The sequence below is a fragment of the Armigeres subalbatus genome, chromosome 2 (assembly GCF_024139115.2).
Source record: "Armigeres subalbatus isolate Guangzhou_Male chromosome 2, GZ_Asu_2, whole genome shotgun sequence".
Lineage (NCBI taxonomy): Eukaryota > Metazoa > Arthropoda > Insecta > Diptera > Culicidae > Armigeres > Armigeres subalbatus.
In genome coordinates, this window is record NC_085140.1 from 238,042,914 (window position 1) to 238,062,028 (window position 19,115).

The window sequence follows — 19,115 nt, forward strand, 5'->3', positions numbered from 1 at the left end:
GTTCCCTTTGTTCTGCTGTCCGAAACATGTTGGGTACCTAACTGTCAAATCGTATGTATTTTTCCTTCATTGACATTAAGATCCCCTATCCTCGCCAGCAAAAGATGTTCCGGACAGCGACGACAGCGACAATCTTTATCTGGTAACTAAAATATCTTTTGTTTAGATCTGTTGAGTGAGTGTCGTGACGGTTGTGACGTTTCTAAAGCGCTTTTCATTTCAGATCTTCTGCTATGTAGAATTGATTGCCCAGCCTTGCCCTCTCAATTGAACTTTGATATCCCCTTTCGTCCACTTCGGTAAACACCTTTCATTTTCTTGAAAGGTGCTCGTACAAATTATGCGCGAAATCAATCGCTGATCCATCACATTTGATTTTCATCTTTCCCGGGGTGTTCTTCGGAAATGGTTTACTACACTCCTCTCAGCTTCCAATTGTATCACACATAAAATAGGCCATTAGGATATCTACTATAGTATTAAGTTATTTAAGGCAAACAGTGTATCATTTGGAATTATTGTATTTCTGTTCTATTGATATAAAAAGATCAGGAGGTTTTGCGCGCCCCTTTGAGAAAGATTCCATGGTTCTACTCAAATGGGCTTTTCCCTGCTCCGAAATAAAGAAATAAAAAAGCAACATAAACAAATGTACAAATTGTTCCATTTTTATTTTTTTTTTGTTTGTGTTGTCAAATTGACGGCTGGGACCAATGTAGTTCCATTTTTATGTAAATTCATCACTCCTTTTGTACAACCGAACTGCGGAAACATATTCGCCAACGAATCGATGGTAACTCTAACTAAGGGGAATGAGCAGCAAATTACGAGCACGGCCGTGTTGTTTGTACACAATCGTCCCGCTCGCTCAGTTCAGTACTTCAGTATCGTGACTGCGTTGATCGAGTTCGCAACAGAGTCTCACTAACGTCGTCGTTATCGGTGATCGCGGATTTCCTCTCGCTCTCCTAGTTGTACGACCGGCGTGGTTTAATTTATGGTGTGCGGATCATTTACCTTTGTAATCGGATGGCATTTAAACGATGTGTCTGAGTTGTGCGTAGACAGAAATCGTGGGTTTTCAAGAACTGCGTTAAGAAGCAGTAGATCAAAAAGAAGGTCATCCATCACCGTCGACGGTGCATCATCCGGATTTCCTCTCGCGAGTCGCGATCGCGTGGTTCGCAAATAACCCAACCTACAGCAGGTATCTGTCGGGCGGTCGTCCCGCGGCGGTGGTTGTTGTTATTCTTTTTTTTTGGGTATCTCTTGGATCGTTTGGCTTGGGCTCGCGTGACCGGTTTCGATGATAACACAACAAGCGCGTGGTGGATGTGTATGTGAGACGAAGTACCCAAAAATCGCTTCGACCAAGATTGACGGCACTTATTTAGACTAGACACATGTTACTTAGGTGCTGGTTTGGGTGTATCTCGTGGAATAAAATCGACGTCGAGTGCAGCAGTGGTGAACAACGAGTAAGCCAAATAATATTCATCAATATGCGATAGCGTCGTGTGTGAAGAGCTTCGCAATTTTGATATCACTCACTGCCAACCGAGGAGATAACCTTTTGTAGTCGCAGTCTATAGTGGATCTTTGCCGTAGAGGTGTTCATATCTGGGGTGCATGGTGGTGCTGACTTGCAACGATTCTAGAGAAGTGCATCAATGCAACGATAAAAGTGATTCGAGGGAGGTGAATTTTAAGTAGATCACAGCGCGACTTGATGGGCCGTAGTGTGCTGGGCATTATGTGCTGCCTCGGATAGTGAATACGAGAAATTCGTCACTCGAGTGCGATTGTTCCCTACAATAGAGCTTCGGTGTAAATCGAGCCCTGGTGTGGTCGTTCGTTAGCGCGGGGATTTTGTTTATATCGTAAGTATTGCGCTTTGTTCTGACATTGTGTGGATGGCGGAATGGGTATCGAGAAGTGATGGGAGTGTGCGTTTTATTTGAGCGATGTGTGACCACATGACCTGAAGATATAAAAAAGATTAGTACTCTCAAATTCTATGCTTTACCTTGGGTAATTGTTTTGATGATGTATTAAAAGGTGATGGATTGAAATGTTTTTGTTTTTAAGAAAGCTGATAAATAATTTATTTATTTATTTATTTCATTCTTTTTTAGAAAACTAATGTTGATTGCCAAGTTTCTATTTTTGATTATAATAATACATAACTGAAACGCAATCGTTTAGCATACAAACTCATACTGGCTCTTTATATTTTTGCTTACAACGAATGGAAAGTTTTTTTTTCCTAAAATTTGAAATAATATTCATTAGATTCATAGTTTGACTCATAGTTTTAGCGAGATGTCTCGTGGAAACATCGCTGTAGCTGTAGAGCGTTCAGTTCTTACGGATGGATTTGCTTTTTTGAGTTGATATCGATAACACAAATAATCATGCGGTCGGTAGATTTTAAATTATTCGGTATCGCGGTATTTTGCTTTCCTTGTGAAATATAATCCGATTGCTATCTTAATCCCATTTTTGCATTTCCTGTACAAAGTGTACATAAATCCTACAGCATCAGTTTAAACATGAACATTTGATAAAATGTCTGGGAAATTATGGTGTTACATACTGAATGGTCTAGCTGCTCGTGATCACATTTTTGTACCACTTGCATTTTTGTTGAAGAAGCCTGTGCATCATTCAATGAATTTAATTTATTATAATCATTGGCGTAAGTAATGAAAAATTCTAGGGAGCGACAAGCTTTCAAACGGTGATCTGACCACAACAAACTAAACTTACTTTCATGTTAGAATAAATTCTAGAATGATTTTACTAGTCGGTATGTTTCATTTTAGTTAACAAATTTAGCAACTTATTAACATCTCGGGTACTTATTCAAAAGGACGTATGTGATTTTGTAAACAAATATTCAGACGTCGATTTGTCCGATCTGATTGCCCTCCCACGCAAACCATCACCATAGACAGATAGGGGAAGGCTTCGGCTACCTGTTAGTGGTGTTGGTTTGCGTGGGAGTGCCATCAGATCGTACAAATCGACGTTTGAATCTTTGTTTACAAAATCACATACGTCCTTTTGAATAAGTACCCGAGACATATAGGAAAAGTTGACCACATGTTACCGAATTAACTGTCTTAGATAATCCTTGCACAAGTTGTCACCTAACTTCGATATTACAAGCCTACTGAGACCTTTTCACTAGTTCCCGAGCAGGAGCGACTACCTCAATACCATACTCTGTTATGAATTAGCCTTGCATGACAGGTAAAATACCAAAAAAATACCATAATTTAATATGCAGAATACTTTAAGCATAACATACTTAGGTATTTCAATACCAAACGAATAATAATTTGTGATGCGTTTGGTTTTGTAATAACAGACTATGTTATGCCTAAAATATTGTGCATATTAATTTTTTGTATTATTTTTTGGTATTTTACCTCTTATGCAAGGTTGGTTCATAACAGAGTATGGTATTAATGACAGAATGAGGTATTATTGAGGCGATTTCTCTTGCTCGGGTTATATTGCTGCAGCGACAATATGAGCTAACAAAAGCAAAATAAATCTGTGGAGTTTTTGAAACCCTTCCGAAAGAATTCCAAGTTCTGTCTTATTTAACTTTTAGTTACCTCTCCTTGAAATCTGAGAGTTTTACCGACTTTTTCTCCTAGCTCGGAAAGCTTAGCTTGATTATTGAAAATTCAAAAATCTCGGGAAATTGTAGCAAAATCCCTAGAACACCTCACAGTCGGGAGTCGCTGGTTGGGATTTCAATACTTCAGTTGGGTCACTTTTTAATTGGGCCTCCGCTGATTGGGCCATGACTAAACTAAAAAGCAATCATATATCATAAACCAATAGAAATGTAGAAATCGGAATTTGACGTCACTGGATATCAAATCCGGATTTTTTTAGAAATATTAAACATCCTATGCCATTTAAAAAATTGTCCAAAATTTCATGTTTACTCGATATCAAGACGATACTATTAATTCAGTATTTTACTTATTTTTTTTTCGATGAAAACCGTAGACATATAACAATTGCTCTAAGAGCAAAAACTTGATCGAATAGATTCAACTTGCGGTAGTGTTTCGAAGGGAGAGATCATATAGATAATTCATTCTCTTCATTTTTCCCCATATATAACAAGTGGGTTAAATATATGCAATACTTATGCAAAGTAGCAAATTTTATAAAGGGGCTGTTTAGATCCTATTTGGCGCTAAATCCAATGCATATAATACAAAACTTAAAAAAATGAAAGTCATTCTGAAGAACTAATTTGTTCTCTAGATAAATTGTGTACGTAACTTTTGTTCCTTTATTTATTTGATAGGTACTCTGTGTTACTTAACCGCTGTGCCGAGATCCACACAGAATCAATTTTTAGATTTTCCATTACTCATTTATTGTTGTCGTTGGCAGTGACGTTGGAGGAATGCCACCGAGAAGAACAAGTTGTCAGTCGTCATCAGGCAGCCGAGACGGTGAGGCGCGTATCCCAAAACGCCACTGTTTGGGCTGCGGATCCGGCGACTGACGAGGGTTTGGTGGAGGGGCTGGGAATCGAACCCATGACCATCCGCTTGAAAGGCAAACGTGTAACCAAATACGCTACGGGACCCCCCTACGTAACAAATTGTATCAGCATTTTTTTCAATTTTTGGTTAGACATACTTTGCCAGGTCAGCTAGTTTATTTTATAAATCTTCAGTGAAAATAAAACACAAAATAATGACTTTCTATGATAAAATGAAATAAAAGTCAGATTATATAACAATTTCTTTTATTTCTTTGTTGGGGCTTCGTCGCCACGAGGGGCAGTGTTTGCCTCTGGTGCGATGTTCTGCCGGATAACAGTCCAGCCCTTGCTTGGATTTGAAGAGAAAGTAAAATCAAAATTGATTGCCGATATTCCGGGTATTAAGCCACTCGGAGTGGAAATTAATTACTATCTGAAACTTGATTTGTGCAATTGCACAACTTGTGAAAGATTTAGTTCGAAAAATGTATTGGAGGGGAACCCACTTGCTTCGGTGGGGTTTGATCCCACGCAACCAGTACGCTAGGCAGGTGCTTTTCCTACTAAGCTACGAAGGACCTCCATCGTCCTCTGCTCGGGTGGCGATCTATTTCCTCGCTTGTGTGGTCGGGATGGGATCTGACGACCAAACTGGTACGATCACACAACGTTACTTCATCTAGCGCAATTGCTGATGAAGATGTGTGTGGATGCCAGACATAACTAAATACTCATCCTACTCGGTTGGCAGTGTACATAGAGATGTCGTAAAATCCCGATTAATCGATTAGTTACTAATCGATTACTCTTGATTCTTGTCGATTATTGAATCGATTAATCATTGTATAGTAATCGAATCAAAATTAATCGATTATCACAACGATGAATCGATTAATCGAAATAATCAATTAATTTTCGACATCCTTATGATGTCGTAAAATTATGATTAATCGATTAGTAACTAATCGATTACTCACGATTCATCTCGATTATTGAATCGATTAATCGTTGGGTAATAATCGATTCAAAATTAATCGATTATCACAACGATGAATCGATTAATCGAAGTAATCGATTAATTTGCGACATCTCTAAGTGTACAAAACAATACGTGTGAAGCAGAGTGTATGTAATTAAGAGTGGCGACACTGTCAGAATTGGAACAGAATTCATCTGTCACTCCCATACAAAATCGTGTTCCAAACGAGTAGGAGACCTGTCAAATGCGGCACATGTCGCCACTCTTAATTACATACACTCTGGTGTGAAGGAGTTCGTTTCAAAAATAGATTGAGAGAATTCGGCTACATATGTGCCTGATCTTGGAAATTTGATCTCATCAGTAGCCTTCTGAGCTGCGGAGGGCGATGGAGTTTCAGACATAACAATTGAAAAAAAAATTGGATAAGAAAATTATTTTGAGCTTTTTAGTGGAATGTCTTCACTTGTCATAAGACGAGTTTATACAATCCCATTGAATTCCACCACTTAATTGTATCTTGACAGATATTTATTTCGACCTCAACAGTAAGGCCGTCTTCAGTGTCTTGTACTTGACTCGACTTGGTCGAGTCGAGTCAAGTACAAGACACTGAAGACGGCCTTACTGTTGAGGTCGAAATACGTATCTGTCAAGATACAATTAAGTGGTGGAATTCAATGGGATTGTATAAACTCGTCTTATGACAAGTGAAAAAAAAAGTTAGGTGGTATGATTTTAATAGCACGTTTGATGATTTAGATTAGAAAATTTTGTTATGAAGACTAGATTCGTTAATTTAACCTTTTCCCGCACACGACTTAAATTTAGTTTTAATTGATGATCATTTAGTCTCAGGAAAGCTCTGGCAACCCTTGAAAAATTAGTCAAACAAGAACTTCATGATAGCAGGGCTGGTAGCGATGAATGCCGCTCATAATAGTGACTTTAGTGACCAGTGAAAAAAAATGGATGTCGACGCCAAGCGATTATAATTTTCGCTTTGAAGAAAATGCCTTGACCCTGGCTTTGCACGGGTGCACTAACATCGAACGAACGAAAGGCAGTGCCAACGACCCGATACTAACGGTATCGGCCACTGAAAGGGCGAGGCCTTGGTCTCAATTGATATCGGATACTGGCAAGCCGAAGTACGGTTTTGGCGACCGATCGGCAGAACGACCAGAACGAAGTACCGAACAAGGCTAAAAGCGATGTGCATCATGAACATCATGCATCATGATCATGAACAACATATTCGATAGTATCGCGGATGAGGCCTCTCGTCTAGCGCACTACAACGAACGACCCTTTCCAAAGCCCCAGCCGCGCTCACAGAAGAGAGGGGTTTTCATACCACGTACGTAAAAATCTGAATTTTGAAAAAAAAAAACATTCTAATGATTAATTATTTTAGAGCGTCTTAGGGGAAATGCTACAAGGTTAAAAGACTATTATTCTTCCATTTACTTCCACTATTCACTTTTTATGTATCAACAACCAGATACGTATTTCGTTTCCTACTTGGAAACTTCTTCAGTGTTTGTTATCGACTATAACAAACACTGAAGAAGTTCAGAAAAATATATTAAGCTCGTTTAGTGGAATGTATTAAACCGTCTAAGACGAATTAAGTACTGTCCATTTAATTCCACCAGTTGGAATGGTGGAATTAAATGGACAGTACTTAATTCGTCTTAGACGGTTTACTGAAGAAGTTTCCAAGTAGGAAACGAAATACGTATCTGGTTGTTGATACATAAAAAGTGAATAGTGGAAGTAAATGGAAGAATAATAGTCTTTTAACCTTAAAAACATTCTACTTCACTGCTACTGAAGCCAACATCAGCGTCAGCCACTCGATGATTTGAGACGCCATCCCAGCGAATATATTTTTGCTGCATCGCCCTCCGCCGAGCACTTGCGCTGCTACCGACGACGAATTTCTACCGTCGTCAAGTGATTATGATTCGCACTTTGAAGAAAATTCGCTTTGGCCTTTTCTTGTGTAAAACGGAGATTCTGAAAAGAATCGATTTTCAACCCACAATGCGCCTTTCTAATAACTCACTCAACCAAAAGTTAGGTCGAATGCTACCATTGAGAATACATTTTCAGTACCGCCACAGATGCCTCGGAACCGCCACCAACGCCATTGCGTCCTGAAAATAACCGATTTTGTTTCACAATGCTCCTTTCTAATCACAACCAAACGAAGGTCCAAACACTGCGCTGAAATTTCTCTTGTTGTTGCTGTTGGTGACGGTCGATCGATGAATAAATCGCTCTCTCCACTGGGACCGCTGCTACCGGCGTCATCATGCGACAGCTGTTGTGCAACCCTCGTGTTCGCTCTCCTTGATGTCTTAATTAAACTGAGGCCTTCGCAGTACATAAAAGTAGTCTCCATTCAGCTCGGTCTAAGGCTGCATGTCGCCATCTACGCAGTCTACGGAGAGTCTGCAAATTGTTTTCCATCTGATCGATCCACCTTGCTCGCTGCGTATATCGCTTTCTTGTTCGCGTTGGATCGTTGCTCAGAACCTTTTTCACCGGGCTAACGATCGCGCGTTCGGCCGAAATATTGTGTTCTGCTTTGCGAGGCCGGTAATATTTTCAGTGTGTGATTTCTCGTGTTTCAGATTCTTCAGTAATCAGAGCGATCGACCGGTCGTCGAAATTAAGTTTTGCTTTGTGCGGAAAGCAAAACGATCGGCCGGTCACCGACATTTTGTTCTGCTTTGTACGAGTGAATAGCAGAACTATCGCGCGATCGGCCGAAATATTGTGTTCTGCATTGCGCGGCCGGTAATAAGAGTAGCCAACGAACAAGTAAGTGCAGTGCATGTTTTAGTCGTCGGGAAAGAAAAAAATATCTATCTTGTGTTCGGTGGCTCAGGCGCCTATCGCGCGCGGTCGAAAAAAGCGCGTTCTTCAATAGTTTGCTGTAGCCATCGAGCAAGTGAGTACAGAGTGTTGCGCTTCCGTGCAGTCGTCCAAAACGTGAATCTCCTCAGTTTTCATATGCCACCGGGCGTACATGTTGTAACTTTTAACTCGAATTAGTGTTATTTCCCATCCCATAGATCGTATTGCGGCGAATGGGCTAATGGCCAGGCTGTCTTCCGTCCCCTAAAACCGTGGCGGGCCTTGTAGCACGCGGTACAATCCTGTGGCTCAGCTGGTAGCTGAGTGGGAGTAGGCTCAGATGCTCCTTCCTGACTTGCGCTAATCTGGCTCTGAACACGCTTTGCGGGAATGCAGGTTGCCTCATTCCAAGTACCTATGGCTGAGGCCAAGAAGGTGCTGGATAAGGTAAAACTGAAGGTGGGCTGGTCGGTGTGCTCGCTGAGCACAAGCCAACCCTAGGGCATATGCGACCTGTGCTGAACGGTACGTTGAGGAGGCGAATGAACCACGAGTTGCAACAGCTGTTGGGAGAACTATCCATCGTTCACACCGCAATTCGTGTTTTTCGTGTCCGATACAAAACACGTTCAATCGCTAGCTCACGCCCTCGAGTGCAATGTTGAACAATACACTAGAAAGTGCATTCCCCTGCTTCAATCCACAAACGAGGTTGACACTTCGTCTGCAATCCGAATACTTGATTTCGAGACATCTAGCGTTGCCCGTATTAGCCTAATCAGTTTTGCTGGAAAACCTTTCTCAGACATTATCTTTCACAGTTCATTTCTTTCCAATGAATCGTACGCTGATTTGAAAATAATGAACACATTACACATATAGAATTAAATAAAACGAGTATAGATTTTCAAGGTTTACGCTAAAACTTAAGCAAAATCCGATAAAATTATTTATGTTTACCGAAATCATTATAACTTTTTATGTCTATCGAATTTTGCCGTCCTAAAAATTACCGGACAGTGAAATCTATTTTAAGTGTGTACAAACTTATCAAAAGTTAGATTTCTCGTATTTTTTATTACGTTGTTTTCACGAAAGTATTCGTTGGTTTCGATTCTTTGCGCACTCATGAGATTGCTTCCAGTTTTATGTCTAGAGCTGTCGTTATAATTGCCAATAATTCCAGCCAGATATTTTGCTGATTAGAGCTAGCAAACTGCATGTCGCAGAATGCATCAACTTTATCAATTTATATGATTGATTCGGCGATTAAAATTCTACCAAGCAGACGACGCGACGGGATCTGTAAATAAAGGAAAGTAAGCGTGACCATAAACCTGCCCGCGAACAGTGCAGTGCAATTCATAGTTCTGTCCATTTATTTATACCTATGCCGATACCTGGCCCTAACTGGCAGCACAAACGATGTGGCCTGGCCAGCCGACCGTTGCGTTCGTTCGTTGATGTGTAATTACCATCCTAGTTCAATATTCACCACGGTAACCAGAGTGCGCTTCGCCGCAAATCCCGTCGCTAATGTCGGTCGCACATGTGTCACCACCAACAAGTAACCAATTCCCAGGATGTAGGGGAGATAGTGTTACATTAGGATACTTTGCCAAATTGTTCTCTAGACCTTAATTGTATCAAGTCGGGGAACTGATCGGTGTTGAACTTATCGACTCCTGTGTCAGAAACTCGTATATGTATTGTCAATCTTGTTACAGGAAAGTCTTCTATGGATTGTTACAAGGAAGGTGAGTCGCAACAGCATCCCGCAACGGCAATATTTCGCTGCTTTAGCAGTGGTTTCGCCCTCGTTATGTATCAGTTGGGTGAATGGAAACCAAGTTGGAAGAACAGTTCTGCAGTCGTCCTCTTTGACTTTGACAAAATTTCGATCAATTAAATGCACCCTTAAATCATGCTCGTTTGAGCTCAAATTTGGCATAGGGACATATTTTGGGTTAAGGAAACGTGTGTTTGTTTCTTTTTGCTGTGAGCAACAAACAAAAGGAATCCCGAAGAATTTGTAACATTGGATCGATCATCGTCGATCGCTCGATCGTCACTAGAGTTTCAGTAGAGAAGTGAATCCAGATTATGTTTTTTACAAACAGAGTATTCTATCCCAAGACAGTCGTGTAGATGTATACTCGATCTCTAGCAGAGGCGCGGCCACGTTCCGAGACGCGGGTAGGACAAAAACAGGATTATCAAATCTACAGGAAACTTTAATGGAATTTCAGCGACTTTCCGGAGATCCTTTCGGATTTCAAGATATTTTTTAGGACATCCTCAGATAAGTTATAAAACGCCCTATGACTATTAGGACAATAAATACATTTCCAGTGTTTATAGAACATTTCTAAAAAGCATGTCTTCAAACATGTTGACGAATTTCCAGAAGTGATTATGGATTTCTGTAAATTTCATAAAATATTGGATGATTTCAAGCAATTATCACTAACTTCTAGGAATTCGAACCTTTAAAAATCTTCAGAAACCTTACTACGATTTACCAGTAAACCCATATTTTTGTGTTCAATATCCTTTGATTTTACATCCAACTTTCTCTTGTACGCAATATTGAATACAAACCCCATAGTAATGACAACCTGTAATTTTTAAAAGTGATGGAAAAATGAGTCGAATTGAACGGAGCCTTTTTGTTACATCATATATGCTGTAACATTTTTATACTGTGTAGTTACTCAACTTTTGACTACCGACTAGTGAGTACCGCTTCTGCCTTATAGACGGCGGTCTGGTATAGACTACATCACTTTTCTAAGTGTATCCTTGATCTACATTTCTGTTCATCTGCCTCACCGAGTTAACGAAATCTCTTTTCCGTGGTATTAGGGGATGCAGAAGTTTTCTCGGTCTCTAGTAGCAACAATAACTACACACTAACATTCCTCTCTTTTTTCCAACTGACTGGAGCCGTAGGTAGTAAATACCAACCTCACACCAGTTCTAACCAGTCACGAAGAAGCAACCATTGACAAAAACAGTCAGTCTTAGCTAAGTTAAGCTAAGCTATATCCTTGTTTAGATATTCAACTTTTGATTAATTCACAGTCAAGCTGCCATCTCTTTTGAAATTTCAGAAATTCTCTGATCCTCCCTGAACTAGCAGAAATAATTACGTACATCCAGAAAAATTTCAATAATTTTATGGAAGAGCAGATACTATTAGAAACTTCAAGACTTCTTGGAAAATCACATTACATCATTGAGTACTTTTTGGGATGAAAAGAATTCATCAAATTCCTGAGAAGCCTTTCGGAATAGATTTCTTTTTTACAATCCCTGGAAACCTCCACGATTGCCAGTTTGACCTCTGAGAAATTAAACCTCTGATTAACTTTGAAACGTTTTAATGATATTTTTATAGATCTTGAAATTGAAATAGTATTGATAGCATTAGATCTTTTAGTTATCCATATGGTATGTTGTTACCATAATCATGGGTAGGACAATGCTTCGACTGTCCTACCCAGGTATTTTCATGCGTAGGACATGTCCTACTTGTCCTACCCACTCCCGGCGCCACTGATCTCTGTTAGTAATGATAGTCAAACTAACAAACCCTCTCTTCATGTGCTACAGTAAGGATGTGGTCGGCGCCAAAAATGGTGGTGAACCAAACTATAGGGCAGCCTTAATAATAATAAGAGATAAAAGCATAGATGCGTAAAGAAATCCTGAAGATTACATGCTGAAAATATTTCCACAAAAGATATTTTAGTTACTAGCTAAAGATTGTCGCTGTTGTCGCTGTCCGGAACATCTTTTGCTGGCGAGGATAGGGGAGCTAAATGTCAAAGAAGGAAAATCCATACGATTTGACAGGTATGTACCACACATGTTTCGGACAGCAGAACAAAGTGAACCGAAGCGACAATCTTTATCTAGTAACTAAAATATCTTTTATTTCCACATTATTCTTTCGTGACGAATTTTCGACATTGCATCATTCTTAGCTATTGCCTCCTAATGCGTAATGTTCATGTATGCATCCCACGAAGAGCGTCAGTACATACGGCGGGCAAATATTTAAAACGATTAGTATTTGCTCGGCACCGCAGAGCCATACTGCAGAAGAGACAATACGTGTGATACATGAATTATTTCGTTTTAATTGAAGCGCACTGACGCTGATCAATCAACCACCCGCGACTTGGTAACCGTTACACCGTTTGCGTTCGAACCCTGTTTGAGTGTTCTGAGTTGACTTTTTTCTAAGGTTTTATTCTAAGCAGCTAGCGCTGGTGTAAAATTTTGTTTATTGGTTATAAGCCCATTTACAATTGTTCAGGAAGTAAAAAAAAATTGGTAACGCATTACACTTTTCAAATATTACGAGAACTGATAATATTTTGTCCAAGATTGTGTGAGGTAACGACGTCAATCAATATTAATCGGTTGTGGTGTTATTGGTCAATCTCTTTGATGACAAAGATATGGTCCTTTTTGCCTTTCTTGTACATCTAAGTTGTACCGAAAGGCTATCATTTCACTCCGAAAACGAAATTTTTATAGAAGCCTCTGAGACCCATAGTATTATATACCAATCGACTTAGCTCGACGAGCTGAGCACATGTCTGTCTGTCCGTGTTTATGTGTGTGCCCAAAAGCTATAAAAACATTAGACAACTTTTCGTATAGTAATCCTTAACCGATTTTCTCGCAACAAGTTTCATTCGACAGGGGACAAACCCAAGTAACATTTAATAGCGCTCTTGAAGTTTTATAGCGCTCTTGAAGACCATGATTTACTCTTCAAGCGTTTTATAAAACCAGCATAAAACTAAAATGTTACTAGGCCTTGTTGATCACTATTGAATTTTATAACGATCGGTCATTGCGATTAAAAGTTATGAAGAAAATGGTACATTGGACCATATAAACCCCATATAAGGTTGGTGTCTTAACTAAATGCGAGAAAGGCACCAAAAACGCTAGGTGGATTAATCTGGGTTTTAATAGTGTAGGAGAGGACTGAACTTTTTCATTGAAAGCTCAATGACTAATTCGGTCATTTCACTCGCGGATGTTTTCAACTTGCCTCTGTTCGTTATTTGTGCGAAATGGTGACGTGTGCAATTTTTTCGATCCCGCGGCTAAATCAGCTGCCAATGCTCGCAGATTTACTTCAGAGTTAACACCTAGGCCATGCGATCGACGCTTAACTTATTGGTGAGTAAAACGCCAGACAAGTCTAGCTCTAAGTAGTTGATCCCTAACATAGATCGATCTAAGCGATGGAATTCAACACGACCAGAGGCAGCAATGCTAATGTGGGGTTTCAAAAATCCATGATGTAACGCAGTGCTTGAATTACTGCAAGTTCGGTCAAGTCACCAAAAGCTGCCAGAAGTGTCTGATGATTCATTTCCCAAAACAAGCGATGTGATTCGGACATAAAGAGCGGTATGAACTTCTTCTTCGACGAGAACTCGTCGTGTTTCGTAGACTTCAATAGCGTTGCTCGCTTCGGTGCCACCTAAAACTTTCCAAAGCTTCTTCATTTACCTTTTTACTTGCATTTCATTTCCCAATCGGGACGAGACGCCGCCTCGCAATCGCAGCTCAGTGTTAATTAAATACTTCCTCAGTTTCTAAGCGTAGGTATGCATCAAAGCTCATGTGTGCTGTCCACTATGTCTATGGAAGTCCAAATACTTTCCAAAGCAAATATTTTTTCTAGACTGAACCTAAATTCGAACCTAACTTCAGTATGTTTTCCTTTGTTGTTGCGCATACCTCTAGTGAATGCAAATGATACAAGACGCAAAAGTTACTGAATCGTTACCAATTCAATCTGCCATATTGACACGCTTAAAACAAGTTCAACTTTGTACCAAAGTCTTTGGTCAAGTTTTTCCACAAATTATAGTCTCCGGTTGTGTTGTGTGGGGCCGATCACGTGTGCTCGCATTAATTATGGTTCGGAGCAATCAGAAAACGATTTGACACTGTGCGCTGCTGCAGCAATAGATCACTGCACTGATCAGCTCAGATGTGGAGGGCCGGCTGTACATAGACCTAACTCCTAATTTAGAGCCTGCAGTTATTGCACACGATATGGCATGATTGGTGACGCAAATCCGAAGCAAATAAGCCTCTAGTTCTCTAGTTTGTTGTGCTTTAATAGAATAGACTAAGTGACTGTTTTGAAGGGAGAATTAAGTGAGGCACATCGCGTCGTTGCGTCAAGTTACAGGAATCACATCACTAATCGCTATTGGCGATATACATAGGCAAGGCCGTGGCTTATCATTCATCGAAAGCATATTAACCGTTCACTATGTGTAGCATTACCTTATTTATTTATACTTGAAAACCAGTTCTGAGCACTTTGAGAATGTGCGAAAAACACGACGACGTTTTCGAGCACACAGTGGTCATCATCTCGGTCATCATCAACAATGCAGCGCTGTTGTTGAAGATATGATAAAAATCGCTGTTTGATTTATGACGTATGTGCCAAACTGCTGCTACAAATAAATCGGAGAATTAGCAAAGCTCGATCTCCAGAATAGGTTGTTAATTCAGACGGAGCGTCGATTTTTCTCCGATGATAATAATAACCATCTGATCAACAAAAAAGTTCTAATTTATCCATATCAAGAAGCACGATACTGAATGCAGAACGTAGGGTGGTTGCATTAGATGCACAAAATAAGTTTCGATTCGATTTGTGCAATATTTATACTCTTTTTTGCTTAATTTTGCTGTACATGAACACTTTCAAATTGCCCTAATTCTATCAAACTGTTTTCTACTAGCGAAAACCACTATCATACTGCCACTCATAGATAACAGAATTTTGCCATAGATTTTTGATAAGTCTACAAGTATCTGATTGATTCGATAAATTAAATAAAAACAACCAAATTTGCAATTTGGACTTTTTGTGGACAAATATTTATGAAGATTTCTGTGCAATAAAATCTCTAAATCTGGTGTGGAAAAATGAAGCGTTCAAATACACGTTATTCATACATTAACCCTCAACCCCTGAACGTACGATTGTAACAATCAATCCCTCAAAACAATCGCAGGCCTGGTAGCGGGTCACTTTTTAGTGACATGGTCACTTTTTTCGGACAAGTCACTAAAAAGTCTCTTTTTTCGACCTAAAGTCACTAAAGTCACTTTTTCTCACAAAAAGTCACTTTTTTCAACTATTTTGAATCTATTGACTAAATTTTTTTTAAATAGAGCTTTATGTATGCGTCGGAAGATGCTTCGTTCATGGCGGGAGTTAAATTACGGATCTTGGAAAAGTGATCGCTCTGAATCTTCGCCAGCCATTCAACTCGCTGCTCATTTCACATGTAGCTTATTGGAGGTGTTTTACGTCACAAATTATAAATTGGTATACAGTCATGCAAGCAGAAGACCTGCCGATTTCGATTTTCCTTAACTCAAACTTTATACAGTAGGGGAAGGTGGGGACTCTTGATTCCCCTGTTTTACCGAGAACTAATTTATTTATCATCAGACTAAGGCCGGAGTGGCCTGTGCTGCACATAAAAGACTTCTCCATTCAGCTCGGTTCATGGCTGCACTTCGCCAACCACGCAGTCTGCGGAGGGTCCGCAAGTCGTCCTCCACCTGATCGATCCACCTTGCCCGCTGTGCACCTCGCCTTCTTGTTCCCGTCGGATCGTCGTCGAGAACCATTTTCACCGGATTACTGTCCGACATTCTGGCTACGTGCCCGGCCCACCGCAGTCTTCCGATTTTCGCGGTGTGAACGATGGATGGTTCTCCCAACAGCTGATGCAACTCGTGGTTCATTCGCCTCCTCCACGTACCGTCCGCCATCTGCACCCCACCATAGATGGTACGCAACACTTTCCTTTCGAAAACTCCCAGTGCGCGTTGGTCCTCCACGAGCATCGTCCAGGTCTCGTGTCCGTAGAGAACTACCGGTCTTATAAGCGTTTTGTAGATAGTCAGTTTGGTACGGCGGCGAACTCTATTCGATCGAGGCGTCTTGCGGAGTCAAAAGTACGTACAATTTCCAGCCACTATGCGTCTCCGAATTTCTCTGCTGGTATCGTTATCGGCGGTCACCAGTGAGCCCAAGTACACGAATTCTTCAACCACCTCGATTTCGTCACCACCGATAGAAACTCGTGGTGGGTGGCTCACATTGACCTCTCTTGAGCCTCTTCCTATCATGTACTTCGTCTTCGACGTGTTGATGACTAGTCCAATCCGTTTAGCTTCGCTTTTCAGTCTGATGTAGGCTTCCTCCATCCTCTCAAAGTTACGTGCCATGATATCAATGTCGTCGGCGAAACCAAATAACTGGACGGACTTCGTGAAAATCGTACCACTCGTGTCAATCCCTGCCCTTCGTATTACTCCCTCCAAAGCGATGTTGAATAGCAGACACGAAAGACCATCACCTTGCCGTAACCCTCTACGGGTTTCGAAGGGACTCGAGAATGCCCCTGAAACTCGAACTACGCACATCACCCGATCCATCGTCGCCTTGATCAACCGTATCAGTTTATCCGGAAAAGAACCGAGAACTAAAGTAGTATTATTATAGCGCATGTTTTTAATAGATCCTCTAGACAAATGATTCTTTTATTGACAACCTTATTTACTCTATTATTAACTGTGTTTTGTTTCTCCTAAAGATGTACTTAGTGGCCACGCAAAATTTGAACAACTTCTCCTAATAATGACCAAATACTATCATTTTTGCACAGCCCAATAAATGATCTTCACTGATAAAAATGCCAACATTCCACCACAATTTCAGGATATTTTGATTTTGAGTTGTTGTCTCAATATGATAAGACTTGATCCCTCATTAGTCATCCATACAAAAAATTGGCGAAAAAATTTTAAAAAATAAAAATTGTTTTCAAACGGCATTTTTTTTTGTAGATTTGAGAGATGTAATGGGGGGTTTCCCCAAAAAACTATTTATGGAGTAGATATCATAGAAAGTAGATCAAGTCTCTCCAATTTTGAAGATTGCATGTGCTGTCGAATAGTAAAAATCGTTCACGAAGCAAATCGGAAAATATGCGTATTTTGGAAGAAAAATATTTAAATATTCAGAGATCATGGTCCTGCATTAAAAGCAGGAGGTCGGGAGTTGAATCCCAGGCCCGTTGTACCTGAATCTTCATAATTTTTCGTGTTCTACCAAAACGATCCGTACTGTTGTTTCTTTCGCATCAAAAATTCCAAAAACTTCCGTGGCACCTATGACAAATCACGCAGATTTTTGCCGAGAAATAATTTTTCGGAAAAGAAAAACAGGTCTATATTATTCGCTCACTTCCAGTGCTTACACACTTAAAATAAATCGCCGAATTCGGTAAAATTTTACCGAAATCTCAACAGCAGAACTGTTCGGTAAATAATTTAACTGATTTTCGGTGATTTTGACAGTTGAGCAATGGAAAAAATACTAAAAGTCTGTAAAATAAATTACCGAACAGTTCTGCTGTTGAGATTTCGGTAAAACTTACCGAATACGGTGAAATGAGTTAAGTGTGTAAGCTTGGTTTACTGCCCGTATTTGCTACTCTATTATGACCAGATCAGCTGTTCTTGCACAGAGACTAGCACGCTTCTTCAATGTGCAAGTACTGGTGATCCCATTTATTGAGGTCACTCTGCCACGTCAGGATGCAAGTCAAAGTAGGGAAGGGGGAAGAAATGATGATGCAATCACTCGTCTACTGCAAGCCGAATATACCTCTGCACTTTCCACGACTTCATGCAGAATTTGTAGGAATTTTTGGGTTAGTTTCGTGGCTGTCTTAATGGTAAACGAGCTCTTAATGTAACAGGATAAGAGAAAGCAACTAATAGAATTTATTATTGGTTGGATGTAGAAAACGAGCTTTTTCGTTCATTTCCAATTCTAGCAGTTACAACTAGAATAGTCAAGTTGAAGATATAGCATTGAAATGGAAGTCCATTTCCAGTTCAAGCGATTACTAGAACATGAGAAATATAGAGAAAGATACAAAAGTAGGAGAATTTAACGGATTGAACCCACGACCTCCTGCATATAAGGCAGAGGACTACCAAGCCCGTGTTTCGCTCACTTCCAGTGGTGTTTGCTTGTTAGACTACTCATAGTTTTGAATAGTCCTGCTTTTGACTGATATTGAGTAAAATTTCCGTGAGATTAAAAGAGAGAGCAATACAAGTTTACTTAGTCACTTAGTATATAAAAGTAAGCGTGTGCGATTTTCGTTTCTTATATGAGTTCGTTCTAAGAAAAAAGAGTGGTGTGTGAAATATGTTTTTCGCCACAAATCACTAAAAAAAGGTTCTCCTTCGACCCGTTTGATTTCGTCTTATCGAACTTGCAACTGAAACTGAAAGTCACTATTTGGTCACTTTTTCTGCAACTGAAAGTCACTATTTGGTCCCTTTTTTCGTCAGCTTTGGTCACTAAAGTCACTATTTTGAGCGGCATCGGTCGCTACCAGCCCTGCAATCGATCAGATCTCTAGTTTCTGTAAATGCGATAATATTCTGGATTTGCCACTTGGTTTCGGAAATATTCCAGGGAAACGGTTCTCAACCTTTCCTAGAGAGGTACCCCTTCGAACTTATTCATTGAGGTACCTCCTATTTTTTTCGCTGTAATTGAAAATAAGCGTTCCGTCATCGGGGGTGACAATTCGTCTGGGGGCTGAGAATGCACAGATAGAAAAATTCACTGAAATTTACACTAAAAATCAT

At 40.1% G+C, this 19,115-nt stretch overlaps 1 protein-coding gene across 3 annotated transcripts in view; it reads left to right on the forward strand.

Moving 5' to 3' along the window:
• Positions 1–887: 887 nt before the first annotated feature.
• The window catches only part of LOC134211973 (uncharacterized), a 106,923-nt gene continuing 88,695 nt past the window's right edge, over positions 888–19,115 (forward strand). Inside the window, exons 1-2 of one of the 3 annotated variants that reach the window (XM_062689404.1) lie at positions 888–1,478; positions 1,580–1,880. The gene's annotated coding sequence lies outside the window, so the exon portion shown is untranslated. The remainder of the gene's footprint in view (positions 1,479–1,579; positions 1,881–19,115) is intronic. The other 2 variants (XM_062689405.1, XM_062689406.1) reach the window with 2 other exon arrangements.